At 47.3% G+C, this 22,597-nt stretch overlaps 1 protein-coding gene across 5 annotated transcripts in view; it reads left to right on the forward strand.

Moving 5' to 3' along the window:
• Positions 1-12,914: 12,914 nt before the first annotated feature.
• HS3ST1 (heparan sulfate-glucosamine 3-sulfotransferase 1) overlaps positions 12,915-22,597 on the forward strand; it is a 29,050-nt gene continuing 19,367 nt past the window's right edge. The window contains exon 1 of one of the 5 annotated variants that reach the window (XM_081086814.1): positions 12,915-13,334. The gene's annotated coding sequence lies outside the window, so the exon portion shown is untranslated. Of the gene's footprint in view, positions 13,335-14,012; positions 14,097-14,458; positions 14,745-15,119; positions 15,306-15,398; positions 15,598-22,597 lie in introns of those variants that run through there. The other 4 variants (XM_081086817.1, XM_081086818.1, XM_081086816.1 and 1 more) reach the window with 4 other exon arrangements.

The following is a 22,597-nucleotide window of genomic DNA, read 5'->3' on the forward strand; positions in this document are numbered from 1 at the left end:
TCTCTATAAATCTAGGGCTTCCCCTGGGTGTGATTCAAGTTGCTCGTAGCATATGTTTTGCCTCAGCAGTAATACATTAAGGGAAATTGTCTGAACCAGAAAGGTCAAGTCTAAGAGGAGACCCATGTCCCCAGCTCAAAGGTTCTTTTTGATTTTAAAGAACAAGCCTGAGTGAGCAGGACCTGGGCTCCTGGGTTCTCTCTCTCTATAAATACATAGCATATAAAGTGCATTAGAACTAAGGGAATCCAGGAGCCCTTTCTGTCTCTGCAGCTCAGCTGCATGTAAAAATAGCCTGTCTGGTCAAAACACAAAGGCCGAGTCATCAGCTTCTCCCTCAGGCCCTGGTGTCCAGTCTCTGAGCCATCAGAATGACAAGCAGGATTTAAGCAAGCCTTATGACTTCTATCACTTTCCCAGGAACTATAAACCGTGGCCTGAGGTCATTCACCAGTGGTCCTTCGGTACATGTATGCAAGTGATGTAAGACTTAGCTACTGGTACTTACAAGTTTCTTTTTACATGTGAAGATGTGCACAGAATTTTATTGTGATGGTGGCAATGACAAGGATGGTGTTCAAAGTGGAAAAGAACCCCAGTGGAAATAACAAAATCTTGAGGTGACCCCACTGACATCACCAACATCTATTGTTGTGTCGAAGGTCACATTATAGGCTGGAGGCTTTCCATCATTAAAAGGCCAAGAACATTAGGCACTTCTCCTTTGGCAAGTGGTCTAGTAGAAACAGACCTGGAAGATACAGGTATAACAGAACCAAGATGGAAATGCCTCCCAATGAGAGTGTGGGAGAGATCAAGACGTAGAACCCTGATTCAATAGAGTATCAAAGTTTGGAGGCTGGGGGGGCAGGAACAAAATACTCAGGCCTGGGTACAGAACCAAGGGATCCAAAAATGCAAGAAGAGAGCTGGACCATTGAATGAGATAGATGGGCAGAAGGCCATTCTGGACAAACACTAGGAAATAAATCTCTATTGTCTGAGATTGGGATATTAGGTGGTCTTTTAACATTCTGGTGGGGTGGTACATGGGTCATCTAAGATTCCATAAGTTGACCCAACCTGCAAAAAAGAGACAATGTGTGTGTTTTCTGGGCTTCATGATGTCGTTGGATTCCAACTGAATTTGGTTTCTATCATCTGATTTCATGGAATATTAGTTACATGTTCCTGAGTAATAATTTGCAACAAACCTAACTGCTTACAACAACATACATTTCTTGTACCACCATGTCTGTGGATCAGGAGTCCAGGCCTGAATTGGTTGGGCTCTCTGCTTCAGAGTCTCATCTGAAAGTGGCAATCAAGGAGTTGGCCAGGGCTGCAGCCTCACTTTTAGGTCTGACTGAGGAAGGAACCCCTTCCAGGTCCATGTGACTATTGGCAGCATCCACTTCTTGCAAGCTGTAAGACTGAGGACCTCAGTGTCTTGCTGACTGTCACTTAAAAGCTGCTCTTGGTTCCTTGCTTTCCTCCGTAGGGCAGCTCACAACATGCATGACTTCTTCACAGCCAGCAAGGAGAGTCTCCTCACCCGACAATGCGACAATCTCATGTGATGTAACCATGCACATGCAATCACACCTGTCCTACCACCTTTGCCATATTCTAGTAGATTGAAGCAAGTTAGGGGACACAACCACGCTCAAGTAAAGGGAATTAGCAAAGGCATGAATACTAGGTGGTGGAGATCATGGGAGCCAAATCTGTCACCCATAAATAAAGATGCTTGTTGGTATTAGATCTCAATGCTACTCTTCTGTTCCTCTGGAGAAATGAAGCAAAGACACCATAGTATGTGATACAGTCAAGTACATGCTCCTGAACCTGATAATGGGGCTCACTAGTCATGCCAGTGTTGATGGGACAATGTTGTTTTTCCTGTCTGTTAGCTTGTAGTTGAATGACCATTCCCAGAAATAAAGCCTTTCTTTCCAAAATAGACAGGACCAACGAACCAAGTGAAATGAGGTGGAAAATTTAATAAGGAAAAGTATTAGGATGTGCAATGGAGGCCCCTAAACCTATTGCACAAGTTGAGGCAGAGCTTGGTAATAAAGGCTTGTGAATAAGGCTTAAGGGATTTGGTTGACTGCATATGAGTCAGCCTTGAGAAGTGTCTGCCAAAAATAGCGAAGGCTATGTTAGACTCAGTGTAATTAGTCCAGACAGAGGATTAGTCCAGAGGAGATGACCCTTTCTAACTTGTGGTGCTCTGACCCCACATGGAGGCTGGAGCTAATTCCATATCCCACATTCAAGAAGAGACATGGGCAAATTAGAACACTTCTGAAGGAGAGTCCCCAGGAGGTGGAGGAGGCTAAAACCATGGAAGGTAACAAAATGGTAAGGACAGAAACATTTAATCTATAAAGGCAAACTTCTGAAGTGAGTAGTAGAATTATTATAAAACTCTAAAGAGCTGTTTTACAAATGAGGTATTAGAGTTTTTATGCGAGCCCAAGAAACAGGACCAATACCCATAATGGAAGACTGGTAGGATCAGATTTCTGCTCAGGATGACAAAAATCCCCCAGTAGGCAGAGCTGCCTTAGTGAAGGATAGATATTAATCACTGGAGGTCTTCATCGAGTCATTTAGTTACTCAACAAACATTGATCAGTTCCTACTGCCTTCCAAGCACTGGACTAGACAGATACTCATAAAAGAAGGTGCATCCCTGTCTTCTAGGAAGGTCCCTTGAACAAGACAAGTGAACAAAGAAATTTCGATGAAAGATGGGAAGTAACCAATGAGCCTCAAGCCTCAGACATTTGCTTCTTGTTCATGTGGCAAGTAGGAGGCTACTGCTAGGCTCTTGTGGCTCCATGTGTATTCTCATCCTGGGAATCAGGACGAAGGAACTGCAAATGGAAGAAGAGAAATAAAGCTGGTGGAAATTTGTTAGGCCTTAGAATGTTTCCTCTCAGATAATGTTGATCTGCTCACATTTCATTGACTGAAGCATGTCACAACACCCACCCCATCAATGGACAGAGAGGTGCCACAGGGAGGCACTTTACAGAGATAGGTGAGGCTGAATAACCCCCTACAGGGAAACAAGAACATATAACCAGAAAATAACAGTTTCCTACAATACCCTGGGAGTGGGAGTTAAGAGGACACGATTTGTGAAAGACATAACTCTTTCAAGAGGCTTCAAGGAAGATCATTTTCTCTACACTCTTGGGACAACCATTATCCTTTGTAAAATCACTGTTGACACATACAATGGTCAGCAAAAGTAGGTTTGCAGTTGTGTAAGTTTACAATTGTCATACAAAGTAGGTGTATAGTTGAGCCCATGCCTGTATACTTATTAATGGGATAATACATTTCAGTGTGAAGGTCTGTAAGTTAGCTAGCTCTGATCTAAGTGGGCCGGTTTTCTTGCCTCAAGAGAGAAGTGAAAAAATATACCAACTTTCCACTGGGGAAGGGAACTCTATAGACATTTAAATGAGGCAAATGAAATTTAACAGTTGAGAAATTACAACGATGCACGACTAGGTTAATCCAGGAAGGAAAGAGAGTAAATCAAGAAAGGAATATAAGAAACTGAATTTCATTAAGGGACCTAGAAAGGCGATATTAGTGGCTGTTCTCCCTGAGGAATAATAAATGAAAGATTGTCATTTGAGGTTGTAAAGGAGGAAATTATGGTTCTCCTCACGCTTCCCTCCTCAAAAGAGAGTTTATTTAATGTATTTGTGAAAATTTCACACATGGAGGGAGAAAAGCTGGCTGATTACAGTTTATTTGTTTGCTTTTAAGAAATCATTGCTGCCTTGGCCATGGGGAGCAAAGCAATTCCCAACAGGGAAAAAGAAAAATGGTCCCTGTTTTCCTAAGCGTGGCTGGTGAACCAAGGGAAGTTGGATGGGGCAGAGAGGGACACTTAGCCTAAAACACTTCATTGATCACATTGCACATCCTTTAATTTTTAATGCACTTTATATCTGAGTTCAGAGAGGTTTTGTTTTTGTTAACCTACTGGTTCAACATCATTCTGTTAAAACTTTGGGAATGAATAGGCCAAATGCCAAGTGCTCCATGCAGTGGCTATGAGCTGGATGCTTCTTCAGTCATTTTCAATTTGAATGCCACCACCTTGATCTCCTCAGAGGAAAAGAACAGGTTTATTACTTTAAAAGTAGTGAGGTGATAAGAAAATCACAGCAGTATTTCTCTGTAAAGCTACCCTGAGGGCCCTGGTTGGACACCATTAGGGGTGGCTATGGTGAGTTCCTGTCCTTCTGGAAGGGTAAAGTTGCTTTGTCTAAGATGAAGTCTGGTAGATGGAAGTTAGACCTCTTGAGAGTCCACAACCTGCTAGCACTGTGATCTTGGCTAAACACCACATAAATGTTTATTGAGCCCTTACTGTGGGCCACGTAAAGTTCTAAGCTTTTACATGTATTGACTCATATAACCCTTATAACAATATTATGTGGGATAGGCATTATTATTCTTCCCATTTTATATATAAGAACCACAGGCCCGATGCATGAAATTCATGCAAGGGGCTTGGCCCTCACAGCCCCGGCTGCCTTGGCCGGGCCTCACAGTTCCTGCTTTGTCCAAAAGGTCATCTGGACGGTCGTCTGGAAGGATGTCCGGATGGTCATTCTGCTGTTTGGCCTAATTAGCATATTAGCTCTTTATTATATAGGATATGGAGGCACAGGAACTTGCCCTAGTATGTCAAGGTCTTCTATTAATCAATAACAAAAAGATAAACAAAAAGATAATCAATACAAAAATAGGCAAAATACATAAATAAGCACTTCATGAAAGAGGATAACCCAATAATCTTTACACACAGGAAAATGTGCTCAACTTCATTCACACAAAAGTCCAAATGACTTAGGCTACATACTTAACTGAGTGCCTAAAACAAAACAGGAAATGCTTCCAAGTTCTGGGGAAGAAGCAGAGAGATGGAAACTCCCGTGCTACTGGTGAGAGTGTACTGGTTTAACCTCTTCTGAAAACACTTCGGCATTAACCACTCATATGAGGCATTTGCAAATCCTGCAAAGCAACAATCCCACCCCCAAGTATAGAGCGAATGTAAGCATCTGCACCTGTGCACCAAAAATGTGCACAGGGTGTTCACAGAAGCATGACTTGGGAAGGTCCTAAGTTGGAAACACCCAAATGCCATCAACAGCGGGAAGCCTGAGGACATTCATTGTACTCATAATGCCATTCAGAACAACGGTGCACTTCAGCTCCGTGCAAAGAAAAGTTGGATTTCACACACATCGCTGAGGACTGAGAACAGAAGAATACTGTAGCCATCTTTACATACATTTACAGTAAATATTTTTAATATATTTTTATTGATTTCAGAGAGAAAGGGAGAGGAAGAGAGAGACAGAAGCATCAATGATCAGGGAGAGTCATTGATCGGCTGCCTCCTGCATGGTTCTTACTGGGGATTGAGCCAGAAACTCAGGCATGTGCCCTGACTAGGAATCAAACCTAGGACCTTTTCATGCACAGGTAGATGCTCTATCCACTGAGCCAAACCGGCTAGGGCTACAATAAATAACTTGATCATTTTAAATATAAAATGCTATTTTTTTTTTCATTTAAGAGCTATGTTGTCTGAGCTTCAAGGCATTCTGTGAAATAGGTATTACTACCATAAAGGAAAAAACACTATATATAGGTAGCTCCTATGGGTGTCATTGTAAACCCTTTCATAAGACAAATGTATCAAAAATGGGGAAAGAGAGCATTCTCAGAGCTTTGGCTCTATTTTAAATCTGGAATGAAACCAAGGCTTAGAAAGGGGAAGGGAATACTGTTGATTTTCACACCCCAGAGGACTTTAGTGGGGACTCCAAGAGGAGAGAGCTGCTAGAAAAATCATATGCACTTGAAGCTGAGAGTTTAGGGTAGACACGAGAGTGTGAGAACCACAGTCCAAATGCTCCTTGGATCTTCCTAGTGTAGAGAGGACAAGGAGTTCGTAATGATTATTGGACAGAATTGTAATTTTTCTGTTCTTGCATGTTTGTGAGCTCTTTCAGGTAAGGGATTACATTTTATTAAAATTAATAAAATAAATCATTTTATATATTCAATTTATTTTTATAAATCTTTGCCCATATACCTACCACAGGGCTGCTATATAAGACACACCCAGTAAGTGTTTCAATGGAACTGATGGGGCTGTGGCTGGAGAGAGAAAAAAATCTCTCTCTCTCTCTCTCTCTCTCTCTTGTGTGAACCTTCCAGTATTCTTGAATAAAGACTAAAAGACAAAAGCATCAAGACCTGCTCATCAAAGCATCAGCCCATTTTATTCCTAGCAAACTTGGAAGCAAAGAGTGTGCCACAATTTCCTCATAATGGCATCCCGTGCTCAGCAGGGTCACTTTGGGCCTGCAATATTGCAATTCTTACAGCACCGATCTGTGTAATTTGGGGCAAAGTCAGACACGTGATCAGAAATCAAAGCCATGTGTTGTCTAGAGTTGTTTATCCAACACAAGAAACAGACTGTGAGACATGGCTATGAAATTGCATTTATCATACACACCTCACCTGAGTCAGTGAAGCATTCATTCTTTGTAACGTCTCATCTACGCAGGGCCGACCTCTCCATCAGATGTCAGAGGAGCCCAAGGTACTTTCAGGGGCTCTCCAAAATATTTTAATTCCTTTTGAAATCAGAAGGAAAATGAGCTTCTGGGTCTCAGAAAATATTCAAAGAAATAAGAATAATATTTCATCTTTACACCAATGCAGTCATGACATGTGATTTTTAGTTAACTTATCAATTTTGTTGAAGGATAGGTCCCACAAGGAGAAAGGTTATAATTCCACCCAGAAACCGCATGTGCCAGGAGTAGATTGGTGTCATAATGGGGAGAAAAATCCCATTTTCAGAAAAACATCAAACAATCTATTAATTGTAAAGGGCTGGATTCTTTTCAAAGACATACAGGTGAATTTGGGGTAGTAAGGCGGGGCTGGTGGGAGGAGGCATGGGATGGGTGAGCTGAATTGGGATGAACCATAATCCTTCACAAACCACATGTTTGGGGAATATGACCCTCATCCCCCCCCCCCCCACACACACACACACAAGCCCAGTGCTCTAGGAATTAGCAAACCAAAAGAAATAGAAAGAATTCTAAACCTCAGCACCATAAAATTAGGGGAGTTATTTGAGGATACCACGTTCACACAGTGTGTAATCATGCTCTCTTTGTTTTGGTCGAAGGAGTGAAAAATATCTTTCAAACCCGATGCCCTCCCCTCCACACAGCCCATTCTATGTACAACAGCATTTCATAGCTGCTCCCATCAGTTTTACACACAACCTCTTCTATGAAGACAGGGAAGCACAATTACCATTCGACAACACCCATCAAGCTTCCCATACAACACGGGCCTTTTAAAAACCCTCTTGACTTTTCGGGTGATTCAGCAGGAAGAGCCATTAGTGCACCATCTAAATCAGGACTTGGGAAGTTTATTAAAATTGGATTTTTAACCTGATCCCAATTTCCTCTGTTTATAAAGAATCCCACTGGACTGCTCAATATTCATGCTATTAACCTGAAAGATTCAAACGGCCATTATGGGAGGAAAGGCTTTCCGGGCGAGCCCCACACACAGGAGTTACAGAGGAAATCACCTGGAGTCCCGGCAGGCAGAGGGGCTGTGGATCCCAGACATCTCCCCAAAGAGCAAGCGCTTCCCTCTCCCTTCCCACCTCCCCTTCTCCTGGCCTCCCTCTTCCACCACATACCTAGGGGAAAAGACGACAACCAAAAAGAAAACATAAGCAAGCCATTCAATTACAGAGAGCACTAAACAAGGAGTTTCGTTTTCACTGGAAGGGCAGCTACCTTGGATAAATTGCCTCCTCCAATGGTGCCGGAATTGCTCCCACTCACTGACGTCATGGCTTTAAACTTCCGTTTTTGCTACATGAGGAAATCACACCTTCTAAGAAGGTCAGCGCAAGGACAACACGTGCAACCCATGTAATCCATCTTGCACAGTGCCTGGCACAAAAGCCTTGAATAGCTGTCCGCTGGTGTAATGACTGATGATTGGCCAAACTCCTCGGTCAGATGCTTTGTTTCCATTGTACCCTTTCAGCCTTTGTTTTCTGCAGCATGCGATTGGCAACTGAACTGATGTCAGTGAGTCTGGGCAGTAATAGGTTGTGAGTGTTAATCTTGCTTCCCCTTGAGATGCAATTGTCTGCTCCCTTAGGGCAGTGGTGATGTCTTCACTTTCCATAGTACCTGGCATAGTGTAGACCATGTACTAGGTGCTCAATAAAGACTTTGCTATGTTAGAATATAAGCAGCTTAGAGGTCATCTACTAAAACCCTTTGATTTTCCAGTTGATGACATTGAGGAAGAGGGTCTTGGGCCAAACACCGAGGAGTGACGGCCCCTTTTCCAGTTGACTGCCGCTATGTCTGACCTAAACCACAAGCCATGACTCCTGGAGGAAAGTTCATTTAGAAGCCTGCCCCCTTTTAGGAGAGTATACTATGTTTCAGACATCATGCAAAATTTTGGAGCAATAACTAAATTATGGTGCCTACACTCAAAGCCCTTCTAATCTAGTGGGGAAGACAGATCTTTAAGCAGACATTTTTATTTCAATTGGTTAGCTCCAGGTACTTATAAGCAGACATTTTTAATACAATGTTCATGTTATAACAGAGCTGAGTTTTGGTGATATCTAAATGCCTGTCACGAAATCTAACTCATGCCCAGAAGAGGTCAAGGGAGGGTGTTTAGGAGAAATGACAAATGTCTTGGCAGAGACATAAAACTAAATAAGAACAAAAGAGCCAATTAAAATTGTCTTGTTTATCAAACCATAAGACCATTGATCCTTGATCAATGAATGTTGGCTGAAATGAAAAAATGAGAGAAGCTCAAAGTTCAGTCCTCAAATTCTTGTCACTTGCCAGATCTGCTCAGAGTAACTTCTTGCAAGTGAAGCTTCCCACAGAGACTTAGGGCTGAGACCTGGGTTCTAGTTCCTTTTTGGGACTTGCAGTGGGGAACGAAGCAGATTCATTAACCTGCCTTTGACTCCCTGAGTACAAATCACATGGCCCGCCTCCCTTTGCATCTGGCAAATGAACTGTGAGATTCAGACTCTGAGCACAAAAGCACTTTGAACTCTCATGGAAAAAAATAATCATAGCGACTTAGGACATCAAAGCAGCTCCTTATTTTGAAGAGCTCATGATCTGCACTGGGCTTAGCTGCTGGTAGGAGCTTAAGGACACCAGTAATTGGCAAGGGCTTATCTTCGACTACCATTTGACCCACACAACCTCGTACATGGTTTTACACAGCTTCATAGAATGTGGGAAAAAGCACTTCTTTTAAAAGTAATGTAAATTGAAATGCTAAGGCTTTTCAAAGTGGGGCTTTAAGTTGACCTTAAAAAATTCATATATATACACACATATGTATATATAAATTCATATGTATACATGTATATATGTGTGTGTGTGTGTGTGTGTGTGTGTGTGTGTGTTTGTGTTATATAACACTAGAGGCCCAGTGCACGAAATTCGCAGTTCTGGACCACATGCGCCTTACCGCCTGCCTGCTCGCTGCTCCTTAGTGCTGCTGTAGAGGTGGGAGAGGCTCCTGCTACTGCTGCTGTGCTCCCAGCTGTGAACCTGGCTTCTGGCTGAGCAGCGATCCCCCTGTGGGAGCACACTGATCACCAGGGGGCAGCTCCTGCATTGATCATCTGCCCCCTGGTGGGCAGTGCACATTATAGAGAACAGTCGTTCTGGTTGTTCTGCCATAATGGTTGCTTAGGCTTTTATTATATAGACTAGAGGCCCAATGCATGAAATTCATGCACAAAGGAGTGGGTCTCCCTCAGCCCAGCCTGCATGATCTCCAATCTGGGACCCCTCAGGGGATGTCCGACTGCCGGTTTAGGCTTGATCCTAAACCAGCAGTCGGACATCCCTCTCACAGTCCTGGAACACTTGGCTTCTAATCTCTCACCTGCCTGTCTGCCTGGTCACCCCTAACTGCCCCCCTACCCCCGCTGGCCTGATCACCCCAACTGCCCCACCGCCAGTCAGATTGCCCCCAACTGCCCCTCTCTGCCAGCCTGGTCACCCCCAACTGCACCCCCACACTGGCCTGGTCACCCCTAACTGCCCCCCTGCAGGCCTGGTTGCCCCTCACAGCCTGCTCCCACCCCCCACCAGCCTGGTCACCCCATGCAGCCTGCTATTCAATTGTTTGGTCATCCCTCACTAACCCCCCTGCCAGCCTGGTCTTAGGCAACCATCTTGTGAGGGTTAATTTGCATTTTACCTCTTTATTATGTAGGATTGTATATGTGGCATGTCAGCATTAGCCTGGCTCAAAGAAGTACCCAAAGACATTAAAACCCCGAAAATTTTATTTTTCAAAATAAGTCTTGGCCTTGGCCTCACAGATGCTTCTGGCTTTGGCTTTATCAGCCAGAAAATGCTGGTCACTGCTTTGCTTTCTGAAAGGGTAGCCAGTCTAGTCAGGGTAGAGTAAAAGAGTCCCATTTCCCAGGTAGCCGGATGGAGAGCTTTAGTATTAGATCCTCCATTCTTTCCTGAAAAGACACAGTTACCAGGTACCGATTTAAAGAGTTAGGCCAGTGATGTTCCCTACAATGTCATAGGTAAGGAGGAGATTCTATTTTCCGTCCTAAAAAGTGATTCCTGTCTAACTAAGTTCCTGTCCAGTTTTGAACCTACTGACAAATGCAACAATGTCCTTGAATACAATAGTAGCAAAGAGGCAAGCAGAGTGTAGGTCAAGCAGCCCAGTTGGGCAGGTGAGGTGTATTAAATTGGGCAGGTGAGGGTGCTAGGATTATGCACTGAGAATGTGGGTGCGGGAAGTCATGACTGCGAGAAGAATTCTTGGGGATCATTGTGGTGGGTCAGAGTGCGCTGCTTTTGGAGGAGGCGCCCAGAGGCCGTGAAACCTAATGTTCATCCTCGATCCTCTGACGTGTCTCAGTTTCTCTCACCGACTGTCTAAAACAACCGTGAGGACCCAGAGTGCTGGGCGACCGAACCTTATATGCATTCCCCGAAGGGTCAAGTTTAATTACAGTTGTGTTCTGGAGGCCCTGGCAGGTCACAAGGGAGACCCTCCGATACCCCCACGAGGACCCTCAGGCCCAGTCACCTGAGAGTGTCTGCTTGCATAGACTGGAGGGAAGATGTGCCTCATATCGTCGGTGCCAGTTCATTGCCCGGCACTCATATTTTACTTTAGTTTTCCGCTTGTGGGCAGGTATCCCCTTTTAACTAGAATTACTGCTTCCCCCTCCTGATCCTGGACAAGAAGCCCTTTCTCCAGCCTTGTGGTCAGAGAACTTATAATTTGTGCAATCCGAGTCGCAGAGCCTAAAAGATACTACTGATTGGGATTACCAGCTAGGACCTTCGCTCTTCTCATCAATGCAGAAAAGATGTGAAGGCCAAACAAATGAAAGCAAAGTGGGATTTATGGGAGATGCATTCCAAGCAAGGGGTGGGCCAGTGGAAAGAGTTAATGGCCCTGAACTCCTGCTAACATGGTTTAAATGAGGTATTTTCTGTGTGGAGACTTTGATTTGCATTCAGCGATGATTGACAGGAAAAGGCTCTGTCACAATATTCCTTCTGCGTGTGTCCTTACCCATAATGCATACGGAAAAACCCACAAGGTGTGAGTGCGTGTCAAAACCTCAATGTAAATTTTATTATAATTAGTCCAGGGCCTTCGTAAGGTCTCATGGAGGTCATGTCATTTTCCTCTGAACTTGTGTCTGCTGGGTGCTGGGCCTCCCATATAGAGGCGATGTTGGTCTGAGAGCTGCTAGCTCCCCAGGGCAGGCCCCACCCCAGCTACTCAGGTAACTTCCTACCTAACATTATGGGAACCACACCTTAGATGGGAGAGTGTTTTTAAAACTAAGCAAAGTTAATGAAAGACTTTCAAAACTCAAGTGACATATTTGAATTCTTTCAACTATTTATCTTCCACTATTTCAGATATGGAATCTCATCTAAAAAAATATACTGTTGTAGTTTGATCTTTCTTTGGAATTTTTTCAAAACACGTTTGATGACCTGCCTGAGCAGTGACTTGCTTTGCATTGGGTAAGCGGGTAAGCAGGCAGCCCCGCTTCTCCAAGGAGATCCCAACCCCTAGCTCCTGGAAATCTTCCCTGTGCAGGTGAACTACTGAATGCTAGTCATTCTCATAGAAAACTCCCACCTACAGGAACGGGGGAGGGGCAGCGAGACCCTACTCAATGTCAGAGCTGAGGCTGCAATCCCGCGCACTAGCCAGGCAGAGCTGAATTCTCTGAGCTCTCCTGGAAGATCCTCACCCACCGACCCACGCCGAACCGGAGGGGGAGGGCGTGTTCAATGGCGACAGGAGCGCTGGGGAGCCCGCTCCTCACTAGGATCCTGGCTCAGGCAGCCTTGCGGTGGGCGTCCCAGCCAGGCCCCGCGGTGAGCGGGAGAGGATGTCTCCCTCCGCTTCCCAGGCGGTGCAGGGAGAATCGGAGCCTAAGGTGGGTCACCGACCAGGCCGGGAAAACGCGGTGCAGACCCATTAGGAAGGGGCGCGGGTCCCGGGGACCCAGCGGGACTGGAGAGTGGGGAAGAGGTGGCCTCGGGGTCGGACCTGCCCTTTCCCAGCAGGGTGAGGGAGTGAACCCGACATGCCAGTTTAGCAGCGAAGGCACAGTCATGCCACCCTCCACCGGCCCCACCCTCCCGGCCGTGCTGGTTCCCTCCCCCTGGGACTGCAACTCCATAAGCCCTCGCTCTTTGGGGCGGGGCCAATGCCTCCTATACCTGCCGATCGACACCGAGCGCAGGGGCTGGTCCCGAGGCACCGAGCGCTGAGCGGACAGCCCAGCACCCAGCGGGCCGGACTCGGGCAGCACCAGAGCGCGCCTGGCAGCAGTGGGCGCTCGCGATCTTCCTCTGCCCAACGCACTCTCCCCCAGGGCCCGGCCTCCCGCGTCCCCTCCTCCTGCTCCTGCTCCTCCTCCTGCTCCTCCCCTCGGAGGGACTCAGCTCCGAGCCTCCTGCCTGCAAAGTCGCCGGCGCGCGGGCTACAGCGAGAGGACGCCACGGCCAGCCGTGTCTCTGGGTGCCCGCGCCCCTTCTCTCCTGCCTATCCCGGGGTGTCCTGAACCTCGCTCCGCCGGCCACCGCTGCTCGACGGCACTGCCCATGGCCCAGCCGGAGAGCCGACTTCGGGGGCCGGACCTGCTGGACCGCAGCGCAGCTCAGGTGAGTGGCAAGACACCGGGCGCGCCAGGTGCTCGGACCTGGAGTCCGGGACTTAGTGCCAGCTCGGGGCTCACGGTGAGTCGGAGCTGGAGCAAGTGTAGTGACTGTAGGGGGACAAGGAAGGAGAGATGGGATTTTCCCATCCTCCTCGCCTCCTGCCCTACCCCCCGAGGCCCCCACCCCCAGCTCTGCAAGTCCGGAGGGACAGTTCATTCTTTGCTGGCAGGTCTCCGGGTTTCTGACTATTCGTGCATTGGATGGTGTTTGCCTTAGCAGAGCGCAGGGCGGGAGGTTCCATCCTGGCAGCCGATGCTCCCTAGGACCATCAGGGAAAGCCGCCAGAGGACAGCGCAGCGGACCGGTACCCCTCGAGCTGGGAACTGGGGCGCGGATACAGTCAGCAAAAAGTCCTTAGGTCGAGGGAGCACCTGGGGTGGGGAAACCTTGTCCGGTTGGAGTGGAAACGAGAAGGGGCATCTCCGAGGGGCGGGGATGCTTGGGAGCGGGGAGACTGAGGCTGCAGGCCTGAGAGTAAGTAGCCTCTTACTCCGAATGGCCATTATACACTATCTTGATTTTTCCTGTTACTTTTAACGTCCCCCTCTTTTTTTCTTTCTTTCTGCCTGTTTCTATTTCAAGCAACTTGGGTGGCGGCAGCGGATGAGGGTGAGGGGTGGCGGGGCGCCGGGGCGCCGACCCGCGGTGGGAGCCGGAGCCCCAGCTCCAAGGGATGGGCGCCCTCGAGGAGGCTGACTTCTCCAGGTGCGTTCCGGAGCCTGGAGACCGACTGCGCTGCTCCCCTGCTGGCCCCACCTGCCCGGGAACAGAAGGGAGAGCCCATCCGGGAAGCGGCGGGATCAGCAGCCGGGCACAGGGTGTGCTAGGTGCCGCGGTTTGGGTTGGCGCTGCATGTCTTACCCCTTATGGACTTCCCAGGCACCTTCTTGAACCCGGGAGCCCCTCTATCCGGAGAGGAGGGCGCAACCCTCCTTCTCGGGCCCCCTACTTGGCACGACCACTCGCATCCTTGCCTCGCCTTGCGCGAGTCTTGCTCCTCCCCCATCTTTATCCGCATGCTATTTTTATCCAGTACTTGCACCAAGATGCTTAGGGGGAGGGAGGGTGATTGGGGAGGTGAGTCCAAATCCACTGACTTGGAATTGCGCTCCCAGAAGCGGTCCACTGGCTTGCAGGGGGCAGCCGCCAGGAGCGGCCAAGGGATCACGGAGAAGCACAGCGCACCCGCTCCTCCTCCAGCCGCCGGAGCGCTGGGAAGCCGGTACCGCTGGCTCCGCTGCGCCGCCCGCTGCTCGCCCGCCGGGGGAGCCCGTCCCCTGCGCCCAGGCGCGGTGCCTCCAGGGCTTCTGTGGCAGCAGCCAGCGCACACGCAGGCTCCTCTCGATCTGACTCGTGAGTTCTTGCTCTGCAGCCAAATCTCACCTTAATTTGCTGAAACCCAATGACCAACTTCCACTCAAAGGTTAATTTCAGGAATCCCATTTTTTTTTTTTTTTAAAAAAAAGGAGGGAAGACACCCCAACTCCTGCCTCCCTGCATTTGTAAAGCCCATCTTTCTGCGTCGGGAATGCTGATTCTGCTTTCTGCTTTCTCAGTAACAGTTGGGAACAATCAGCATCCGCCTGACCTAGTGAAATTCCAGGAGAGGGACGCTTCTGCGTTATGCTTTGTGTTTCCAGGGCTTGGATGCGTTCCTCCCCTAGGACGGCAGAAATAGCACTTTGAAATGGACCACGCTGTTACGTAAGGTTTCCCCCAGCGCCAGGCAGAGCGAGAGCAACTTTGAAAGGAGCCTCCTCTCTTGCAGTCAGGAGGGCTCTCTAACTCTGCCAGCGGAGTTTGACAAGGGTGTGGACTCTGTGACTAAGCACCCCTAAGCGCAGTGAATTACAACAGTAGCTTGACTGAGGGTCCCTTCCTGAGGATTCTGGAGCATTTATTCTGGGCTGCCTGGTGAGCAAGACACTGTAACTTTAAGATGGGAGATTTTCTTTCTGTCTTGGAAAACTGGTGAGAAAGTGGTACCTTGAGCTTGCGGATGGGAGCGGGAAACCCCCAGGCTCTAGGCTCGGTGGGCATGCCTGGTAGGAAGCCTCCAGCCCTGTGCATGAAGCAGTGCTTTGCACAGTGTAGGTGCCTGGGAACCCTGTGCTTGGGCTCCACAGTCTAGCTGGGGCTTGTGCTTTTGTTGCCAAAAGAAGAAACTCTTTCTCTGGAAAAGTCCCCCAAGCTCTTGAAAGAAAAGGTAACGCGGGTGTTTGTCTTGAATGAAAATGTGCTGGTGATTAGAAAGGGGCCAGGAAGATGGACTGGCTGGTGGGAAATGGCCCGATCAGTGCCCCTGCTTTTCCCAGACCACGGCATTCACCCAGACTGGCACACACCAGCCTGGAGTACTGAGTCATGTTCTCTCTGTTGAGGCTAGAGTTTGGAGGGGGGATGGAGGGAAGACAGTAACATGTGTTGATGTCCCGATGGAACTGAGCCTGGATCCAGGGTCATGGCCCAGGCACCAGGTTCCAGGCCGTGCCTCTCCACCAGGGCACCTCCCTGAGAGACAGTCCTGGAGGAGTGAGGAGTTACAGCTTTCTAGCTGCTGGTGGGAGGGGCAGGAACTTTCCAGCTCTTGTAGAAGCCATAACTTTCTGGCTGGTATTGGGGAAGACCTGGGTTGCTCCCCATCACTTTGGGGTAAGTCTATCTTCTTTCAAATCGCAATAATGGCCCAGTGCTGTCTAGTATGGCTGCCCTTTCCCAGTGGGGGGACGCCAGGGTGCTAGCTGAATTTGGAGGCCACTTGTTTCCCCCACATCCTTGGCAAATGGCTTTTCCTCCTTCAGAACTTTGGATTCTTCCTCTGCAACTCAGATTATTATGGGAAAGTGAGATCATGCATGTGAAGAGTGTTTTGCTGATTCTAACTGTGGAGGGCTATTTGCCTTTACTACAAACTTGATTCAGTTTGCTGCAGTGCCCACTGTAGTCTGCGTGTGTCTGTGTGGACTACGTAGTCTAGACGGAGAGGATTTCACACAAGGTGCCAGGATCTCCTTGTGAGCGCTCTACCTGAAACCCACCAGCACCAGGCTTCTCAGGCCATTACTTTCTTGGTTTTAGGATCAGAGTGAAATGTTTTAGAGGTTTGTTTTTTCTTTTTCTTTTTAGCTTAATGCACTTTGAATGTCTTAAGATAACATATTTTTGGAGGAAGGGGCCTGCTACTGATTCATCAGAAAAGAAGGAAAGTTGCAGATGAGTGTATCCATTGGAGGAAAGTGACACATGCCCAGCTTGGGGAGATGACCTGGGCCTCCCTTATCTAAATCTGTCGTCGGCATAAAGTACTGGCTCTCGATGGCCTTTTCAGCGTTGTTCAGAGTTTGTCCCCAGCACATAGCTAAGTGCCGGGCATCTAATCGATGTCTGATAAGTATCTCTGAAATCACGAACGGATGCTTGAACTGCATCTTCACGGCATCCCTGGGCTGTGCGCAGGCAGATGGCATCCTTTCTATTTTTAAAGATTTGGAATCTGCAGATCAGAAACGTTAATGAACGTTCTGAAGGTACAAAGGGTTCCAGACTGAAGCTCAGGTCTGCCTGTTCTCATTCCGCACCTGTGCTGGCTCACCATCTCCCTCCCCCGCCACCGAGAGTCCTCCGAGCCCAGGGGGACTTTTGCGCCCTGGAAGGTGCCCAGCAACCAAGGAGTGCTCTTATTCAGGGGGCACAGCCTTCCTCTCCGGGAGAGGCTTTCCAGTGGCCGTGGACTCCTCCTTGTCCATATCTCCACGCCCTGAGCCAGGGCACCGTGGGTGATCTCACCTGGGACCTGGAGCCTTGAGGGATAAGCTAAAGGACACAGGGCAATGGGGTGCTTACTGACCACCATGGGTCATGAATCAAGTGGCATGTGCAGCCGCACAGGTGTCCTGGGGGTCCCAGGGGTGCAGGTCTTTGACGTGATCCTGGCATGTTCCTTTGTGCCTAGGTTCCCTCATCATTCTCATTTTCCAAGCCTGGCCCTGCAGCCTCTCATCAATCCCTGGAGGTAATTGGTCTCCAAGTAAACTTGCTTTCTCTCTGCCTAGCCTGAGCTGTCACGAGCGGACGCCCAGCCTCTCACAATTCATCTCCAGGCCTGCCTCTGGCGTGAGGCATTCTTGGCTTCCTCTACCCACAGGGAATAAGCGCCTAGCTTTTTCGGGCCATTAGAATAATACTTAGGGGCCATAATTTGTCAATAGTTATGTGGAACCATGAGAGTTCTAGAGAAAGGGATACAATATTCTTCCAAGGAATAGCCTGAATGTAAAGGAAATAGATCCCAGTGGGCATTTTTTCTTTAGTTTTTTTCCTCTGTGTTGCATGTTTTCTGGTTGCTTTCCAGCAGGGGTCGCAAACTCAAATGCATTTCAGTGGCCCAGCAAGTAATAACCTTGGAAACAGGCCTGGGCTTGAGCCTGGGCCTGGGAACAGGGGGTGCTATGGCTCCGATCCATCACAGGGGTTCCCAGTGGGGCCTCAGACCCCATTTTGCCAAATCTGGTGTGTGTGTGTGTGTGTGTGTGTGTGTGTGTGTTTTCAGGATAGTCTGTAAGTTCACAATTTTACATAGAACCTACTGACTTTCAAGTACCCGCAGCTAATTCAATATTTTAAAATAATACCAAATGGGCCAAACAAAACACCTGTGTAGGTAGGCCTCCTATTTGTCCCAAGGACCCCCAATATGCAGCCTCTGGTTTTGGGGGCTAGAGAAGAAATTGGTTGCAATGTGAGACTTAGCGAAATCAGTTACCCAGAATATCAAGGCAACATTATGCTGGGCATGCAGTGTAGACTGTGTTCCAGTGAGCAACCTTCCCATTTACACATGTGTGCAGTGTTCCTTTCCCTGTCCTAATGAGTAGTTACAAGGATCAAATGTATTCCGTTAACATGTGTTTATTGAGTTGCAACCATGTACCAGTGATGTTCTGCTCACTGGGGACACCCTAAGGAGTAAAACAGGGGGTGCCCTTGTTCATATCTTCTCATGGAAGAGACAGATACGAGCGAGATGGATAAGTAACATCTATCCCATGTTAAATAGTGATGTGCCATGGATAACAGTAAGTCGCGGGGGGGTCATAGGAAGGGTCAGGGGGTTGGGGTAAAACTAGGGATTGCAAAGTTCAGTCTCTGAGTCGATATAACCAAAGTCAAGTTTCATGGTCCCACGGGAAAGGTTTTCAGGTGTGGGAGTTTGGACCTTTGATTATATTCTGGGAGTCGCTATTGTGGGTAAACTGGTGATAACTGACTATACTCTTAATTTCAATGAGATTGATTATTGAGCACATGTGCCAGTCACTGGATTAAGTGCTAGAATACATTAATGAACAAAACCAACAGGGCAAGCTCTCTAGGAAATGATAGACGAGCATGGAAAACATTAATACATGATCCCAAACAAGTAGATTACTAAGGTTACTGAGGAGTATGGGAAGGAGGTCTTTACTATTGAAATTTGACTTTCAGAACTCTGACATTCAGCATCTTTTATAACTTAAAAAAATATATTTTAGGGAGAGGAAGTTTGGGAAGAGAGAGGGAGAGACATTGATGTGAGAGAGAAACATCTATTGGTTGCCTCCCCTACCTGCCCTGACCGGGGATTGAACCTGCAACTTGGGTATATGCTCTGACTGGGAATTCAGCCCACTAACTTTTGGTGTTTGGGCGGATGCTCCAACCAACTGAGTCACAGTGGCCAGAGCTTCATCGTGTTCTTAACTAAGCACCCGATTAGTACCGGGAACTGTGTAGGTATGTGCTCCTCAACTTGAAGTCGGCGCCCTATCATTAGTAAAGATATATTTTTTAAGCTTTAATCTCTTTACTGGCAGACTTTTTTTATTAAGAAATTTCATTTTTGCATCACGAAAATGAAGTATTTAAAAAATGTGTTATCTGTGTGGAAGGTACTTACGCCCTTGAAACTCTGATACACCCTGTCTCAGCTCTTCCCCGGGCGTTGCTGTTGAGTGTTGTTGCCAGGGAGGTAGTGCACGAGGTAAAACAAAGCTCTTGTTCTTGAGGGACCTGCAGCCTAGCGTGGCAGTCAGATGAGCTGCGAGTTTTACCTATGAGGGGTCAGTGCATAATGGTTGGGCCTCTGCCTGTGTCATTGGGCAGACCTTTCCCGAGACCCCATCTCTTCCAGTCACCACTGCTTTCTTTCATTGCAACACATTCTTCCTCGGCATGCCTTTGTACAATAGTATTTACCTTGTTACTTCATGGGGTCCCCTGGCTACTATCCCTCACCCCCCCTTCAGAGTAGGTGCCCTCTGAGAGCAGGATGTGGACGGGGTGCTGTTTCTGACACCAGCTTCTGGAACACTGTGTCTGTGCTCCCAGTAGTTAGTTGCTCAGGAAATAAACAAGAGGATGCATTTCTGCCTGGGAGAATTTGGGAAGGCTTCAAGAGGGAAGAAATAGCCCTAGCCGGTTTGGGTCAGTGGATAGAGTGTCAGCCTGCGAGATCCCGGGCTCAATTCCAATCAATGGTACATGCCTGGGTTGCAGGCTTGATCCCCAGTAGGGGGCGTGCAGGAGACAGCCAAGCAATGATTCTCTCTCATCACTGATGTTTCTATCTCTCTCTCCCTTCCTCCCTGAAATTATAAAAATAATTTTTTTAAAAGAGGGAAGAAATATTTAAGGAAAGAGAGGGGCATGGAAAGACAAGCTGAAGAAGGATGAGGAAACAGAGTCAAAATTGGGGGTGTCCCCAGGTCCTTCCTGAGAACTCATTTGTCTGTTTCAGGGATTCTCAATGCAGTCAGCCCCTTCACACAAGCCTGCACTGAGTAGTTTCTGGCCATGCAAAAGCACTTTGCTTATGAAAAGAATGAAACCAATGAAAGAAGAGCGAAAAAAGGAATCAAAAGGATGAAAATGGCAATTCCTTACTTTTATATAGTGTGATAATACTCACCATCCATCTCCTTTTCCTCCTCAACTCAGTCCTCCAAAGGAAATGGAAGCTTGGAGCCTCTGCATGTTCTTCTGCTTCAGGAAACTGAGGTCTGGAAGGGAAGGCCTTTTCTCAGACCTTCAGAACGAAGGCTGCAGCCCCGGACCCAGGGCCGAGACTCTCCACCTGCCTCGAGAGGTCAGCTCAAGGCTGGAGGCTCCTGAGATCCCGGGAGGACCGAGTGGCCCACATTTTCTATAAGCGGAGAGACATATTTAGATTTAAAACACTTCCCTTTGTCCTTTTATTCATCAGGAACTTCCATTTCAGCACTTTCCGGGCTGCATTTTGTGTCTTGTCGAATTTCCCCTAGAATTCCTGCAGATTAGGTACACCGCGCAGTAGATGGTTTTATGTAAATGTCCTCACTCTTCCCTTTAGGAGAGTAAATCAGAGTCCTGTATCAGCAGTTAAAATACAGGGGAGGAAGGTGGATTGCAGATGCAGCTGAAATGAAAAGCAAGCTTGCCTAGCTGTGCTCAGAGAAAGAAACCCTTCAGTGGCTTGGAGAGAAAACACTGCGCGCCTCCTCCGGAAAACTTGCTTGCACTTTCCTTAAATGATGTCTTAAACCGGATTTTTCTCTGCATCCTGAGTGGGAAGGAGGGAGAAGGTATCAATGACAGGTTTCCGATTAGATTTTGGAGTTATTCATGTGGGGAAAGACATGGCTTTCAAAGTCACATCTGTTAGAATTTTTCATCTCCTGCTTACTGACTGTATCTTCCTGAGAAATAGACAGTCTTTCTAGGGCCTCACTTTTTTTCTATGTTCTAATGAGGATTAAAGGGGGCGGCCAATATGAAGTGGGTAGCATAATGCTCAAGAAAACTTAGAGTTGCTAGATTTACCAAATAAATATAGGGGACACCCAGTTCAATCTCAATTTCAGATCAACAACATAGAATGTTTTAGTACAGGTCTATCCAAGACACTAAATATTAAGAAATTACTTATTGTTTTCTAAAATTTAAATTTAATGGGAAGTCCTGTAGCTTCTTAAACATCACTATTTTTTTAAAAAAATAGTTTTTAAAATATGTTTTTACTGATTTTTTTGAGAGAGAGAGAGAGAGAAAGAGAGAGAGCAAGAGAGAGAGAGAGAGAGAGAGAGAGAGGAGAGAGAGATGTGAGAGAGAAACATTAATTGTTCTGGGAATGCACCTGACCTGGGATTGAGCCCTGACCTTGGATCAAACTGGTGACCTTTCAGTGCACAGGACGATGCTCCACCAACTGAGCCACATCAGCCACGGCAAACATCCCTATTCTTGTGGTGACAGTTCTGAGAGCTATTACTTTGGGGAAAGTTCTAGAACCCTAAAAAGTTAGAGAGGATAGAGTTCAGTAATCTTGAAGGTGAAACGACTTAGACAGGGTCTGGTCGAAGGAGAAAAGAAGGGTCATTTGCTCTGATGAGCTATGTAACAGATCAGAGCAAGGCAATCTTACTTTTTGCTGAAAGAAGCAAAAGAATTGTGGACCAAATCAGAATGTTCAGTGCCTTTAATAAGTGCACCAGATTCTCTCCCAGGTCTGGAAGGCATGCACAGGTTATTCCCAACACCCTCTGGGAAGAAGGTATTTCAAACCCGTGAGGCCACCAGGGCAGCGTTTGGCCCGCTAAGGCAGCACCTCATCTCTGGAGGGCCGGATGTGGAAAGACGAGGCTCACACAAGGGCCCCAGTGAGTTCACTGAAGGGAAGCTTTGTGCTTTGCAAACTCACACCTGCAATTGCTCCCTTCTCCTTGAACCCAAAGCTTATAAAGCTGTTAGAGGGCCTTTCAGACTGGCTCCTCCCAAGTCCATGACCTCAGGTTGTAAAGTTGAGTCCCAGGTTTCCCCTAAGGCTGCTGGAGTTTGTTGTTCTGAGGGTGGCTATGAAATGGCGTGTTTCCATTCCAGGTAGTAACCTGGCGAGGGACTAAGTTAACAAGACTTTTGTTGCATGCGGACTTTTCCAAAGAAGAGTTTTGTGCTTTCTTCGGTAGTGAGATATGGCTTCTGCTGAAATAACCAGTTTTTGTTGCATATAATATTACTAACCCCTCATGTAACCTGAGCTGCTTCCTAATGATGTATTCATTTGGAATATGGACCAGAAAGAAGGCAAAGCTGTCTAATGGTTAGCGTGCAGGCCGCACCAGCCTGAGAGATCCGGCAGAGTCCATTTTGCAACTTCTCAGCCACATAACAAGAGGTGAGTTACTTCTCATCTT

This window comes from Myotis nattereri (genome assembly GCF_964212035.1).
Source record: "Myotis nattereri genome assembly, chromosome: 1".
Classification (NCBI taxonomy): Eukaryota; Metazoa; Chordata; class Mammalia; order Chiroptera; family Vespertilionidae; genus Myotis; species Myotis nattereri.